This window comes from Empidonax traillii, unplaced genomic scaffold (assembly GCF_003031625.1).
Source record: "Empidonax traillii isolate 1590-97213 ecotype Southwest subspecies unplaced genomic scaffold, ASM303162v1 scaffold45:size3623477, whole genome shotgun sequence".
NCBI lineage: Eukaryota > Metazoa > Chordata > Aves > Passeriformes > Tyrannidae > Empidonax > Empidonax traillii.
The window spans coordinates 2,771,376-2,785,383 of record NW_020955238.1 but is presented as its reverse complement, the minus strand read 5'-3'; the positions used below and the strand labels follow the sequence as shown (position 1 = coordinate 2,785,383).

At 37.1% G+C, this 14,008-nt stretch overlaps 1 protein-coding gene across 9 annotated transcripts in view; it reads right to left on the bottom strand.

The window, feature by feature from the left end:
* Positions 1-7,464, bottom strand: part of AKAP6 (A-kinase anchoring protein 6) — a 269,123-nt gene extending 261,659 nt beyond the window's left edge. For 7 of the 9 annotated variants that reach the window (XM_027878784.1, XM_027878782.1, XM_027878792.1 and 4 more), the window contains exons 1-2: positions 7,368-7,456; positions 5,816-5,871 (exon numbers count right to left, since the gene is read on the bottom strand). The gene's annotated coding sequence lies outside the window, so the exon portion shown is untranslated. Of the gene's footprint in view, positions 1-5,815; positions 5,872-7,367 lie in introns of all 9 variants that reach the window. The other 2 variants (XM_027878788.1, XM_027878783.1) reach the window with 2 other exon arrangements.
* Between the last annotated feature and the right edge of the window lie 6,544 nt (positions 7,465-14,008).

Sequence of the window (14,008 nt, the reverse complement as noted above, 5' to 3'; positions counted from 1 at the left end):
TTAACATGTTTTTCTTCTGAAAGAGTAATCACCATTATTGCTGATACACTGTCTGTTCCTACATGTCCAGAGTATATTTAGACTTCACCTTCTTCAGATATAAGACAACCCAAAATCCCCCAATTATTTTTGAAGGTTATCTGTGCATAATGATACCAAAAAGTTAAACAGGAGTGCTACTGTTAGTGACCTAATAAAATACTAGGATTAAATTTTGAGAAGAAATAAGATTAGAAGGCACATTAAGGACCTATAGAATATACCCTGTGTATTTTAATAGCTGACCCTTAAAATGGCAACTTACAATCTGCTGTGTCATTGCCTTAGCAACAGACTAGATGTGCTGAAATCTGAGAGATAGCAGCCTTTTCTAGCTGAAGCTATGGGTTTTGAGTGGAGGTTTTTTTAGCAATCAAAATCTGATTTATTACTCTAAGAAAATCTGCTGTGTTTTAGGAGACTAGCAGTGCAGCTTGAAGTACAAGATGGATACATGCTAGTTAGCACAGAAGTGCCTTGGCCAGGGAATTAGCCTCTTCAGCAGGAAAAGCTGTTTCTAAACATGATCTAACACACTTGAAAATTGTAAGTAGCCTGGAGTAGCTACATGCAACAGCCTTGAAAGATGTCCTTATTTGAAAACATTCTCAATAGACCTTAGTTATTCCATCAATAGCTCTCAGCTCTGAAGTGCAGTTTTTCATGACAAAAACTAAGTGTTGAGAAAAGTCTTTCATCAGTTTTGCCATTGCTAACAACTATTTTGTTTGAGTTTCTTTAAGGCTTGTCTTGCAATATCAGCTTAAAAACAATCTTACACAGCCCTCAGACTTGACAATACCAGGCTCTTTTTGATTTGTATTCATTTTACAAGTTCTATCAGTCTCTCTCAAATAAATACCTGTCAAAATATTATATTTATTTTATTTTATTTTATTGAAAGGGAAAAAACTCAATACTTTTCAACTGTTCAACAGTATTTCTCAGTGGGCTCAGCTGCAAGCATCTAAGGCTGTACTTCATAGTGTAAACCAGGCATCTGTCCTTACTTTCCAATTTCCTACCTAATGAGCGTAATATTTCAGTAGGCAGGTATATTGTTCTCTTAATTTTTTTTTTAATCTATTTTGTAAATATGTTTTTCTATATCGACTGTCTTGGCAGAGAATATTCTGTCACAGCAATCTGTCAAACAAAGGAGAAGCGCTTATCTAGCCAATAAATTAAATGCTGCTTTAAAACAAATGTGGGTTTTTTGTTGTGCTGTTGGGTTTTTTTAAACTAAAAAGTGCACAGAATATTTTCCTTTCTGGTGCCAAAAAAGCATATAAAGGCGCAGCTTCTTGTTTCATTTAATCAATACAGTCAAGGTTTATCTAAAACACTTTGGCAAGCAGATACTCCTCTTTTGAAAAACTGGAATGTTCCCCCATTTCTCATGTTAATTTGCAACCTAATTTATAGCAGGTAACAAGCAATTTTTGCCTTAAATCTCTTGAAAGTTCATGGATTTCCACTAAGGGCTCAGCTTTATGCAATACAACCACTACCAACAAAAACCAACCAACCCAAGACAACAAACTCAGAAGCACAAACAGGAAAATATAAAGACAGGCAGATAAAAGTTGTTGTGGGTTTTTTTTAAGTTCTGTATGAGCAATGGGAAAAATAGCTTTTTCTCCCAGGTCTGCCAGGGGTTTTCCAAGAAACTTGGGTATGCTACTGATCCCTTATGAGGGAATGTTTAGGAAAAGTGAGGAAAAGAGTTTCTCACCTCATTATAAACTGAAAATTACTGCAGTCTAGTCAGGAAAGACTCAGGTATTCCTACAGTCCCTCACACAGTTACAGTTTATCCAAGCTTCAGTAGAGATATCTGAACTGTTTTGTTATTTTAAAATAACTGAAGTCCCACAAGTTTTCTGTATCTAACTTTTCATAAACCTAATTTTAGAAACCGTCCAGAAGAAATGCAACTTTCTTCCAAGGGATTTAATTAAGAAAAGAATGACGACTTCATAGAAGAGAGCAATTACAGGTATAACATTCAGGAACAGCAAATTGGAAGGAGCAAGTATGATACAGAGGAAGTCATCACAAGACAGGATTCAGAGGAGCTGAAAACAAGTGCAAGTCTAACACAGCCTGCAAGGAAGCGTTATGGAGGTTAGGTGGGATGCATTTTAAGACTGAAGTAGAGACTTGCTATGAGCTTTCAGACCAGAGAGAAAATGCTGAAAAATTATACAGGGAAATAAAAAACCCCACACTTTTATATTCTGATGCATGCCTCACTTATGTTATCCACACACCAAGTTGATAAAAAATTTATATTAATCTTTGACAGCTCATGAAGCAACTTCACGTCTGCATCCTAATTCTGAAACTATGACAACATTGAGCTTAGAAGACAATCAGTACAGGGCAACTCTTGAAAAAACAAAAAACATATACAAAGGAATAGATATACAGTTAGACTGAAAGCAGAACTAATTACTGTAGTTGGGTGCTTCCTCAGTTAAATGCTAGGAGTTCATCTAGTACAACCTAACGCTAACAAAAGCTGTCTTTTTAAGTGTGTCGGCTCCCACAAGACCCTGTACCATGGAGGCTGAGAACAGTATTTTATAGAGCTATTTCCTCATTGCAGTTGCTATCATTGAAAGATCTCTTTGCCAAAGAGAGAATGCACATTTCAGCTAAATGCTTAGCATACTTGGGGAATCTGAGAAAGTAACTGGATGTGGTGCACCAGCAGTGCTGGGGGTCAGTTATTTCTGAGCCTGCTCTCAGGATCACAGGAGCCTGACTGCTGCACTGAGGGTCAGGTGGTTCCCCTTGCACGGACCCTTTCTACTGCCTCATCCTGCAAACCAGTTTGTCCTCCACAGAGCTGACTACTTGCCCTGGGTGCTCTTAACAGTTCCAGAAACCACTGGACTGGCAAAGATAAGGAAGTGCCACTACAATTCAGTGTTCATCCTCCACCCTTAACTTTGAGTCTGATACTCTCCTCAGGACACAAAGATTATCCCCCAGGTTGGAGGACACTCCACTTATGTCTACAATCTATCTCCACTTTCAGGCACCTTAGAAGACATTCTTTCCACAGCTGAGAGAAAGTCCCTCCTTGCCTGGCACCAGGATTGAATACTGGACAAGAAGCAGGAGGCGACAGCATTTTGGCCAAGTCTGCCAGGGCAAGCCTGTAGCTGACACATGCCATGAAAATTGAGAGTTCCCACAGAGCAGAGAGCATTTCTGGCTTGAAACATCTTGTCTGAAAGTGCCAGACATTGGAAACTACACAGGGCTGAATTTTTTGACCTTGGAGGGATGAAAAGCTGAGTCAGCCTTGCTGGGATTCAAAGTACTCAGGAGTCCAGATATTTGAAACCTATCTTTCATCCACCAAACAGGAAGGGAAGAGCTATCTGGATTGTTTTTTTCTTTATTGTCTGACCCTTCTCCTCATAAACCAGAACTTTTCTAAAGGCTTTTTAAAAATAAGAAGTCTTTTGTTTCAAGAAAGTACATTTTGATGCTATAAAAAGTGATTTTTGTGATGAGCCTCCTGACATTATATATACACATTTATATGACCATAGCAAACTAGTTAAGGGACTTATATAACACATTTTTAGGAGGGTTTCGATAGATGTGGAAATAGGTGCTTTTATTTTTTAAATCAACAGAAAACATTAGATACAAAACCAAATATAAGAAAGAAAATACTTCATAGCCCTTTGTACAAGAGAACTGATCAAACAGCATACATGTCTGCTCATCAAGCACAAGATAGGTAGCCTTGAGGCACTGAAAATAGAAAATGTCTGTAGCAACAGCTTGTTAGGGTTAGGAATGTAACCGAGGTCTGCCTTGCCCTGTGCCAAAGCCTGCAGAAGCTGCGGAGCCCAGGATGGCAGCTGCCTTTTCAGGAGAGCTCTGGATCATGACAGTAATGTCAGACATGATTGCCCATCCATTGCCACTCCCATCCCCTGTATGTCCTGTACCCTCACCGATCTAGACTCATCCTAGCTCTCCATCCAGCTCAGCTTTTCCATTTGTTCCTTCTTTTCCTGAGGCAGGAAAGACTTGGCCCAACCTGGGTGACTCATGATAGAGATAAGATATAAAACTTTTCTTTTTCTCTGCGCCTAGAATCTGCTTTAATGAGTGTCTGTTTTCATCAAAAAGGTAGAGCAAAAGCCACCTTTCCCCCCCTCCAGTCCACAGAAATGTTAGCATTCAGACATAAATTAGGTTCACGGTTGATTGAAGATTCCTTGAAATAATCTTGAAATTCCTTCAAGATTCCTTGAAATGATCTTTATATTCATGTATCATTAAATTTATCCTTCTAATATCAGCATAATGTCTCATTACTAAAGTTACAGAAATGTCTGAGCACTTCTGATAAAGAGGACTCCTTTGATTTGACTTCAGGGAATGAGTTCCTGAACACAGATTCTTTCCAGATCTACCATAGGTGGGAGCAACAGGACACCCATCCAGCACTGTTCTACTACAACATGACCCACAAAAGATAAAGTTTGGAGCATAGGGTTCCCTCAATTCCTCTTTAGAGAAGAAAGAAAACTTCCTTCCATTGAGGACGTGCTCTGATCCCCTCTAGGTAGGCTTTGAATTCATATGGTGCAGAAAAATCCACAATTTGTTAAAATTGCACCAGCTTCCATTGCTGGAGTCAGGTTTTGTCATCAGCTCCTACAGCTGCTTTGGGAAGAACCAAGCTTCTGTTTCTATCGGCATTCAGTGCTAAGCTATGTAAGAACTACTTAATTGATAATATAATAAAACCCTTTAGACTCAAGATTAAACAGTAACTTCCTTTCAGTTCACTAGTACACACCCATCTCTAACTAGACGTCAGTATGATTCTGCATATACAGAAGAACTCTAGCCTTCAGATTAAGAGTCCAAATTCAGCTACTTCAGGGAAGAATACATGTATTTACAAAATTTATTGCCTTCAGTAATGAGGAATACGACCAGCTGTGGAACAAAGCTGAAAGCAATCCAGCTTTCACACTCTCAAAAGCTGCCTCACTTGTCACAATTGTGAATCTGCCTCAACAACAAGCAAAACTGTAATATATCTGTAGTGGTTCTACATTTGCTTATGCTCTGACTCAGGCAATCAGGATTGCTTTTCATAGTAAGACCCTCTTCATTGCTCCATACTCTTCCATATCCTCATACAGCAGATCTCAGTGCAACATTTGGGCCCATAAAAAAATGAACGGGAAGCATTCTACAGTCAAGGCATTCAGCTGGAGTCAGAATTAGACAAGACTACCAAGAAACAAGTAGTGTCATCACAACTCCATTACTAGCAGGTGTTTCCCAGGGCAAACAACGCTGTGAGAATTGTGTGGAATAGACATTAACAGGAACTTTTAAAACAGTGTTTAAAAAACAAGATGGTTTGTATTCTTGTTACAGGGGAAAACAATAAAAATCTGCAATGGGGGCTTCATACAAAGTCATCTCTCCATTAATACTATCAAACGTTGCTCTTTTCCCCCTAGAATGCTCCCCTAAGTTTTAACTTTATTCTGAGAAATTCCAATTGTAATCAAGTCACTTCCAAAATCCAATAAAATACATTATTATTATTAATATATCAACCAAACGTGTCTTATATCCATGTCTTATTAAGTGTACTTTGATGGTCCCTAAAGTTGCAAGTTCAAGGCATTGCTCATCAGCTCTCTCTTCACACCTCCAATTCTGACGCCGGGCAGACATCAGCTGTCCTGCCCTCCCCCATCCTCCTGCTAACTCATACCTTCAGAGTTTGCCTGATGAGAGCATAGGAAGCACAGAAGACCAATACTTTCCATACTGTAAAACACATCACAAACAAATAAAAGAACATAATTCTAATATTAATTTACAGCCATTTGCTTTGTGTTTTGCAGTAGGAAAACCCAACAGTTGTACCCAGACCATGCTGAAAAAAAGCACATACAGTACAGACTGTCTAATTAAGATATGAGCCCTATTTCAGCTTGTGCCAGACAAGACCATCACACCCACCCCTATGAAGAGCAGTCAGATCTCATTACATTTATTGTTCCATACTTTATCAAATATAAGGGACTAAACACCACAATAAATATAGATATCATTACAAAATTAGTGGTGGCTTTTTTTCTTTTTTTCTGCTGGACTTTTAAATATAAAGTACACAGGGTGAACAGAGCCAGAGACCACTCCCTAATTCCTAGTGGACATATTGATCAATTAAAATGACATGTGTCTGGTCTTTTCTTTCCTTCTAATAGCTAGCAGCTGAAAGACTAAATCTTTTAAACATGCAAAATCATTAATGTTGTTATATACTATCCAGCAAGATTAAATTGAAGCTAAGCAAAATTAACCTGGCCTCCAGAAGACCTTATTACAAAATAAACAACTATTGAACACTGTAAAGAATTTCTAAATATGGTAGTCGTTATTTTAACCAGCTTTCTAAATACAAAAGATAGGTCTTTTTTCCCAAGATAGAGGTGGAAGCCTTTTTAATTATTCCTATTATTTTGTTCATAGCAAACCCTCTCAGAATGCCTGAATCTTTGGCTACACCTTTTACTGCAGTTGCAGCAGAAAAAAAATGCTTGTTTCCTTCCAGTGAAAGATAGATCTAAAATTCACTAAATTCATATTACTATTTAAAAAACAGATTCAAAGAAAGTAAAATAGTAGAAGAGCTAAAAGCTACTGTACTTCCAAAATATCTGGTAATTGTTTGAGAATTATATAAATGTTTTGCTTTTTTAAGAATACAAGTAGAAATAGGACAGTACTGAACCATGTTTAAAATCAATACTGTTCCAGTTGCTTGTTCAGCACCAGTTCATAGAGTATTTTCTGTACTATCATGCTATGGAAGGCCAGTGAAAATATATAGGTGATATTCATGCTATTGAAATAAAACAGGTTAAATGAGAAGGCAAACATAATGGGAATGCTCAAATGAAGAGACAGGGAAAGGAACAAGCTATGTTTATGGCATTAGAACTGAAAATGGCTATTTTTTCCATTTAAGCAAATCAGACAGTGGCGACTTTAATTGGATTGTGAAATTTAAATATATTCTCTTCAAATGTTCAGGCTATTATCACAAATGCAAAGACAAGTCTAAACATTCAGACTGAATGCATTTTCTGTAGGCCTTTGTCTTTGCCAGTCTGCCTGAAAAATAATATTCAGGCATGCAGCATCTTTCTCCAAAATGATTTTCACAAGGCAAAACCCACACACTTACATTAGGAAAACCTTATAAAACAGGAAAAAATAATGGTGCAATTAATAACAGCACAATATTTTGCACTTACCGTGTCCTGCTCAAATCATCCTCTTTTGATGTTTACGGCACATCTGTAAGATGCAATACTAGGAGGTGCCTTGTGTGACCTGCTGCATGATGCTGTGACATCAGTTCAGATGATGCAGCTCATTATGGGAAAGACTGTTGTTGCTATGGCAACCGAGATGTGATACGAATCCTTACTGCATTTCCAGGGGAGTCTGAGACAATACGGAAGCCCTTTAAAGAAACAGACAAAATGCAAACAGGCTTTTAAAGTACAGTGCCACAGATTTTAGAGCCCGTGTTAGCATATGCCTTTTATTACAGAATATTTTAGACAAATTATTCCTACATGGTGATACAGAATTGAGATGTATGGACTATCAATTATTTCTATATTTAAAACTTAATATTGTGTGTTTCAATTTAAGAACAATTTTTTTTAAGTCAAATTTGGATGTCCTGTAAGGGAACCTTTCTCAAAATAAACAGTCAGTAGCATGATTTTAATATTAGGGCTGTAAAGATGGTAGTTATTTAACAGTATTTTAAGAAATATGTATTTTCACACTGCCCCACCCTGCTCCTACATCCAATCTGTCATTTACAAGAAAAATCTTGTTGCTAGGAAGAAACACTTGATACTTCAAAATGAGCAGATTTCACACTGGTGAATGAATAACAATGAGTTAAAAAAAAAAAAAAAAAAAAAAAGGCAGAGGGTGGCTTTTTATTCATGAGAGGGTAAAGAAGTTTCCAGCCAGCCAAGTAAAAATCTCCTTATCATTTTTCAACTGTAGGGCAAACTGCACTACCATCTGCATGCTGAGTAGCCTGGCTTTCATCTGCCCGTCAGACAGACAGATGAGTGAAGATTCTAAGAGCTGCAGTCAAGCTGCTGTTAGTGCCCGGTGGGCCACATTGCTGCTCACTTCCAGGTAGAGCAGGAAGGCCAGCAAAGCAGAGAGCCACGCTCCATAACCTAAGAGAAGGAAGCTGACCCTGGAGATGTTACCTTCTGCAGCAGGAACCTGCTCACATCCTCTGTTCACAGTAGTGAACAATGAAGCAAAGACTATGTGAATGAGCTGCCTGGAAATTAAAATTCACAACTAAAGAACCACCAGCACATTTTTGGCCACTTGCCAGTTCTATTTGGTGAGAAAAGTTTCTGGCAAAAACTGCTTTCCCTAGCCAGGAAAATCCCTTTCTACATGGTAGGAAAAAAAGTGCACAAAAGGCTGGACCCTCTACTCTTGATAATGTGAAGCCCAGTGTAAAACTAAACCAACTTAAACCAAGAAGCCTCAATGTCCTGAAGATGTCCAATAATGTCCAATGAGGGTGCCAATGTCTGAAGCCCTTCATTCCTTTAAACTTCAGCCTGTCAGTAAAAATTTTGATATTTGATTTCAGAAGAAACTGTACAAAAAATTTACACACCCTTATGCACCACCCACCTTTGAAAACAATAAAGAAGAGCCTTTGATATCTTTTGATTGATGGATTAAATACAAAGCCTTTCCATAAATCTAGGAAATGCCATAATCTTTCTAATTAGTGCTGTCTTGACATGATATGGTCTCATTCTTGACAGTTTCTCTCTTCTACTGTTAATCCTATGTCATTCTGAACAGCACAATAAAGCTTTCAAACTGACTCTGTATCAGATCCAGTCTAGTGATCCATTACGAAGTGCTATGTGTTGGTGGACATTGGCTGCTATGCACAAAAGAGCTGTAGCTTGAATTTTGAACATTTGAAACTTTCTTAGGTCTAAGCAGATGCAATTCCCAATATAGAAGACAACAATATTGAAACATGATTTGGGTTGGAATGACGTGAAAAATAAAGTATGTCATTGCAAGTTAGCAAAGTTTATAGTGTGCTGGATGCCATTCTGTTCAAATGACATGAGTTTTTGAAGTTTTCCTTAAAGGAACTTTTTTTGATTTGTCAGCTACTATTTGTAAGATTGCATGCAAGACAGCTACACCAGGAACATCCCAGGCAGAGCATAAGCTAAGGATTTGTTGCACAGGTCTTATGAATAGTTCTATGGTGACTTTACATGGAGGACTGCAACCACGACTTGCTAAAAATGTATGAATACAAAAGGTAGCACTCGGAAACTTTTTAACCTCCTAATTAAAGCTGCAGGTCTAGAGGAAGAGAGCTGTACCTAGTTGCTATGGGGGATTAAGAAAAAAAAAATTAAAATTAAGCTTGTGTTTCAAGACAGCTGCAGTTATTCCCTCAACCCAGGACTGATATATCTTCTAAATTTAAGCTTTAAAATCGCTTTCTATTTGCGTTCCTTCCAGTTCAGTGGAACAGGAGATGAAGAGAGAGAACTAAAACTATCCTATCACCACATGAATATCTTGATCATTCTGAAGTATAACCACCATTTCCAAGGCAAAAGCACAGGGCTTTGACTATAACTTTTTCCTATCAAAATAGAAATATTTTATCCTATTTCAATCATAACAACACAGGTCAAAGACGGGCATAAATTACTAGCTTTAAATTCTTATTTTTAGTCACATTCTGCCTCTCCAACACAAACTGTTGTGTTTCTCCTTTTCCTTACATTGGCACCCCCACAGTTGTTTTGAAAGAAATAAATTTTATTGATATTCATTTGAAAAGGAAGTGTTTCATCTACCTACTGCCAATGTTTTCCCTTTTGATCAGCTTATGTGAATAACCAACATTTGCACAATCCACAGAGATTTTCAATAAGCGATTCTTTGCATCTTTACCATATAAATAGCAACAGCCTTAATTTAAAAAAAAACTTTATTCCCCTTCAGTAATAACCCAGAGACTAACCTTGACATGATTTACTTTCCATTTAACTATGTTCAAGCAAATAAGCTAGGAGTAAACCCACAAACCCAACTAAACAAAATAAAATGCTATTGCATAATTGAGATGTTTTCTTCTGTGTTGTTTCTGCCTCCAAACAAAGGAAAGCAAAGTTTGCCACCCTACCCAAATATTCAAGAGAGAAAGGGGAAAGTACACTGAAGGACCAAAGGAGATGAGAATTGCATATTCTAAATTACCTGTCAAATAAGCCAGAAGCAGGCTTTAAATTAAAAATAAATGCATAAACAGCAAAATCATAATTTCCTGAATGTCTATGGACAACAGAACAGCAATATGTAATGACACAACAAAGGAAACCTTGATTTTCATTCAACATTTTGTAACCCAGTTCAAGAACGCATTTCCCAGATTTTGCATGGAGTGCCTTTAACAGCTATACATGTCAGGGTTTCTATTCTGATGTTGACTCTGTCAGAAGGAAAGGTTAGGTCATACACATTGCTAACAACCCTATCCCTCTTCTCTAAATGCAAAGGGATATTAATCAAAGTCTTATTGAATCTGTTGCATTGAATCTGTCAACTGAACATTGCATTGCAAAGGAGAGTTATACACAGTCTGCCTTGACTGAACTCATTAAACATCTATGTTTACCTACACCATTAGGTAGAGACTATTTTCCATTCTGTCATCAAGGTCATCTGAGCCTCTGTTCCTACACTAAGGGAGAGCAGGTGTGGGAACTGCTGTTATGATGCAAAATTTCACCCTTGTATGAAGTATAAAAAGCAGTAGTGATCCCACAACTACACAACTCAAAGACTCTAGTCAGGATCGTACATCAGTTTCTTTTAATTTTGGAGCCTCTCATTTGTACTAAACAGTTATGTTGAGAAGACCCTGCTTAAGTGATGAACTAATTCGCACTTGTTACTATAGCCTGAAGGGGATCTGTGTCACTGATTTCCTATCTGCATATGGGTCACTGGTTTCCTATTTGCATCTGGGCCTCAAGAGAGGCCATGAGATTAAAAGAGTGAAAACTCAGCTTCTTAGGTGGAACTGCCTTGCTTCGTTTTTTAGATTAATAAATTAGTTACTGGTGTGCTTTTCTTTTTTCTTCCTCTATAACATGAATGCATCTAGTGCTAGTATCCAACACTCAGTCTATTCAGAAATAGCTTCACAAATTATTTTTAAAAAAAGTCAAGAACACAAAGACAGCTGTAACTCTACAATCTGGAAAATCTGAGTCACCCATTTTTTACATCCATATGGTAGAATAAAATCATTCCATTCCAGCCTATACTTTATTTACTCATTATTCAACGTATTGTGTCAGAAAGCAAAGTAATATCCTCATTCCCAGCACAATGAAAGATTACAGCAGGGACTTGAGTAATGGGACACTTCTGCCAGCCTCAGTTGATGAGCTGAGGTCCTCAGATGGAAAAACACAAACTCCAAATGTTTTGGTCTAGCTCTGGACCAAATACTATGTTGTTAGAACACTCCAGAGAATAATATTGTGATATTAGTGTATTTGTTTTCCTTTGTTCTCATGCTTTCAACGCCCAAGAAGGATATTACTAACACAATAAGAAAATTACCTAGAAGGTCTTCAGCTTATTAAAACAACATTTATATGAAAAAATAATAACAAAAAAATTAAAATTAACTTGAGATTTTTCTCATGTTATTAAATACAACCTATCTGCAATATAAAGACCAGTCACATTTAATAGTAAAATTTAAGCTTTTCCAAATCAAGCTGTAAATCTTGTTTCCAAACCTTTTTGCCTACTCCATCATTTACTCTAATAGACAGCCCCAGAGGTCACAGTCTTGGTTTTGCCTTTGTTACAGTCACCTCTCTTGACTAATACACCTCATCATGTGACCTTTCCATATTTTCTGAACTTATTTCTCATGTTTCTTCTCGACTTATACCGGTCTTAATCAAAGCTGGGACCTGATCACTTCATGTCTTGAAAACTGCAAAATCATTTTCTCCAAACACCAAAGATCAGTTTTACCCCTTCTCATTCAGGATTTTACCAATAAATTTTTTTTTTCTGGCTCATCTTATGTTGAGCTTTACATCCTTACATATTAAACATAATTAATTCTATTTTGACACTTTGGAAAACTCTGCGTAGTTTCATCTTCCTGCTCCTACAAAACTGACTACATTTTGCTCTGCCACTAACTTTCGAGCCTGTTCCTCCTACAAGCACTTCATTTTCCACTCCCTCCTGCCAACGAGAAAAACGCCCATTAAAAAAAATAATCTTCATCTTTATTAAAATTCTACTAATATTGCTTTGCACAGTTATAAACTAATTTGTAAACAAATAAGAAAACAACAAGTTTACTGCCATCACTGATTGACTTTAATACTATACTTGACCAGTATGTTCTAAACATCCTATTTTGCTTTCCCCACCTCAGCTTCCTCCAGTCAACCTGTGATACTCCTCCCACTTGTTCACTATGTATTACATTTTAGGAACAGGCTAATGGCATAAACTTAGTACTCTCAAGAGACTGAAAAATCCATGGGAAAAAGATGAATAATAATTTCGGCTCCATGAGACTGGATTTACAGCTATTGCACTACAACTGGCTGGTTTAAAGTTAGCTGAGCATTCTACTATTAGGTTTAAATTTAGTTTAACTTAAAGCTAAGTCACCTGCTGTATGTGTAGACTAAAACACAGTATGATTTCCTGTACTAGTTAAAGTGCGGATCTATTTTTACAATCTGAAGGAAACAGTCATTTTAAAAAAAAAAAAAAACAAAAAAAACAAACAAGCAAGCAAACAATGTTGTTCTCTGAATAGGGCCAAGGATTTTAAGAGCTTCTATTTACAATGTGACAACTTTAATTTTTCTTATTTTCTTTTTAAAGATAAAATTTGGCATTCAGTGGAGTCTAAGTTAGTATTTAAATGCAGCGGTATGGTAAAAATTCTGGCTACTATTGTAACACAATACAGAACTATGGGTATAAAAAAAAAAAAAAAAAAAGAAAGAAAAACCACATCGAGAAGGACACAGCAAGAAATATCAGAAACTTCTGGTCCTCATAGGTTGCTGCAAGGCACTAAGCCCCACTGTATAGAAGAAGCAATTAACATTGGCAGAAAACAACACATATTTTTAAGAAGTAAATGTCATATGCCAGTTTGATAGCCTTGAAAAAAGACAACTTTAAGGAATGGAGCACAGAGTACACCAGCACATTACAAGCCCTACTTAGCATATTACCACTTTAGGTTAACTAGTCTGTGTGGTAGACATTTTTATAAGGAGAATAAAAAAATTCACATTCCAGTCATTAACCTATTTACTGAAATTACCCAGATTCTGGGACACAGTAATTATATGAGGAGGCAAAACATTATCCTAAAAAAAAAAAAAAAAAAATTGTTTAAAAAGCTGTGGCTGCTCATTTATTTCGTCTTGGTTGTTGGTATCAAACAACAACCAATGTCATTCACTGTCAAGTGAAGAGTGCACACTAAAATGTCTATGCCTGGGGAAGAGCTGTATATACCACTCTCAGGACACACAGCTACAGTTTTTTTGGGAGATCTGTGCAGGCCTTACTAGCAGTGTACATACACTACAGAAGTAATCTCACCAAACTTTACAAGTTTCCTTACTCTGGGCTATAAATAACAACTGTTAACATTTACTACCCAAGGGGGACCACACTAGTTATGATATTACTGTGGCTAGAATATCTTGTTGCCAACTTGCTTATTCAGAACCACTACCATGTGGGCATGCATGTATATCTTTAAATACCTTATTTTGTATATTAA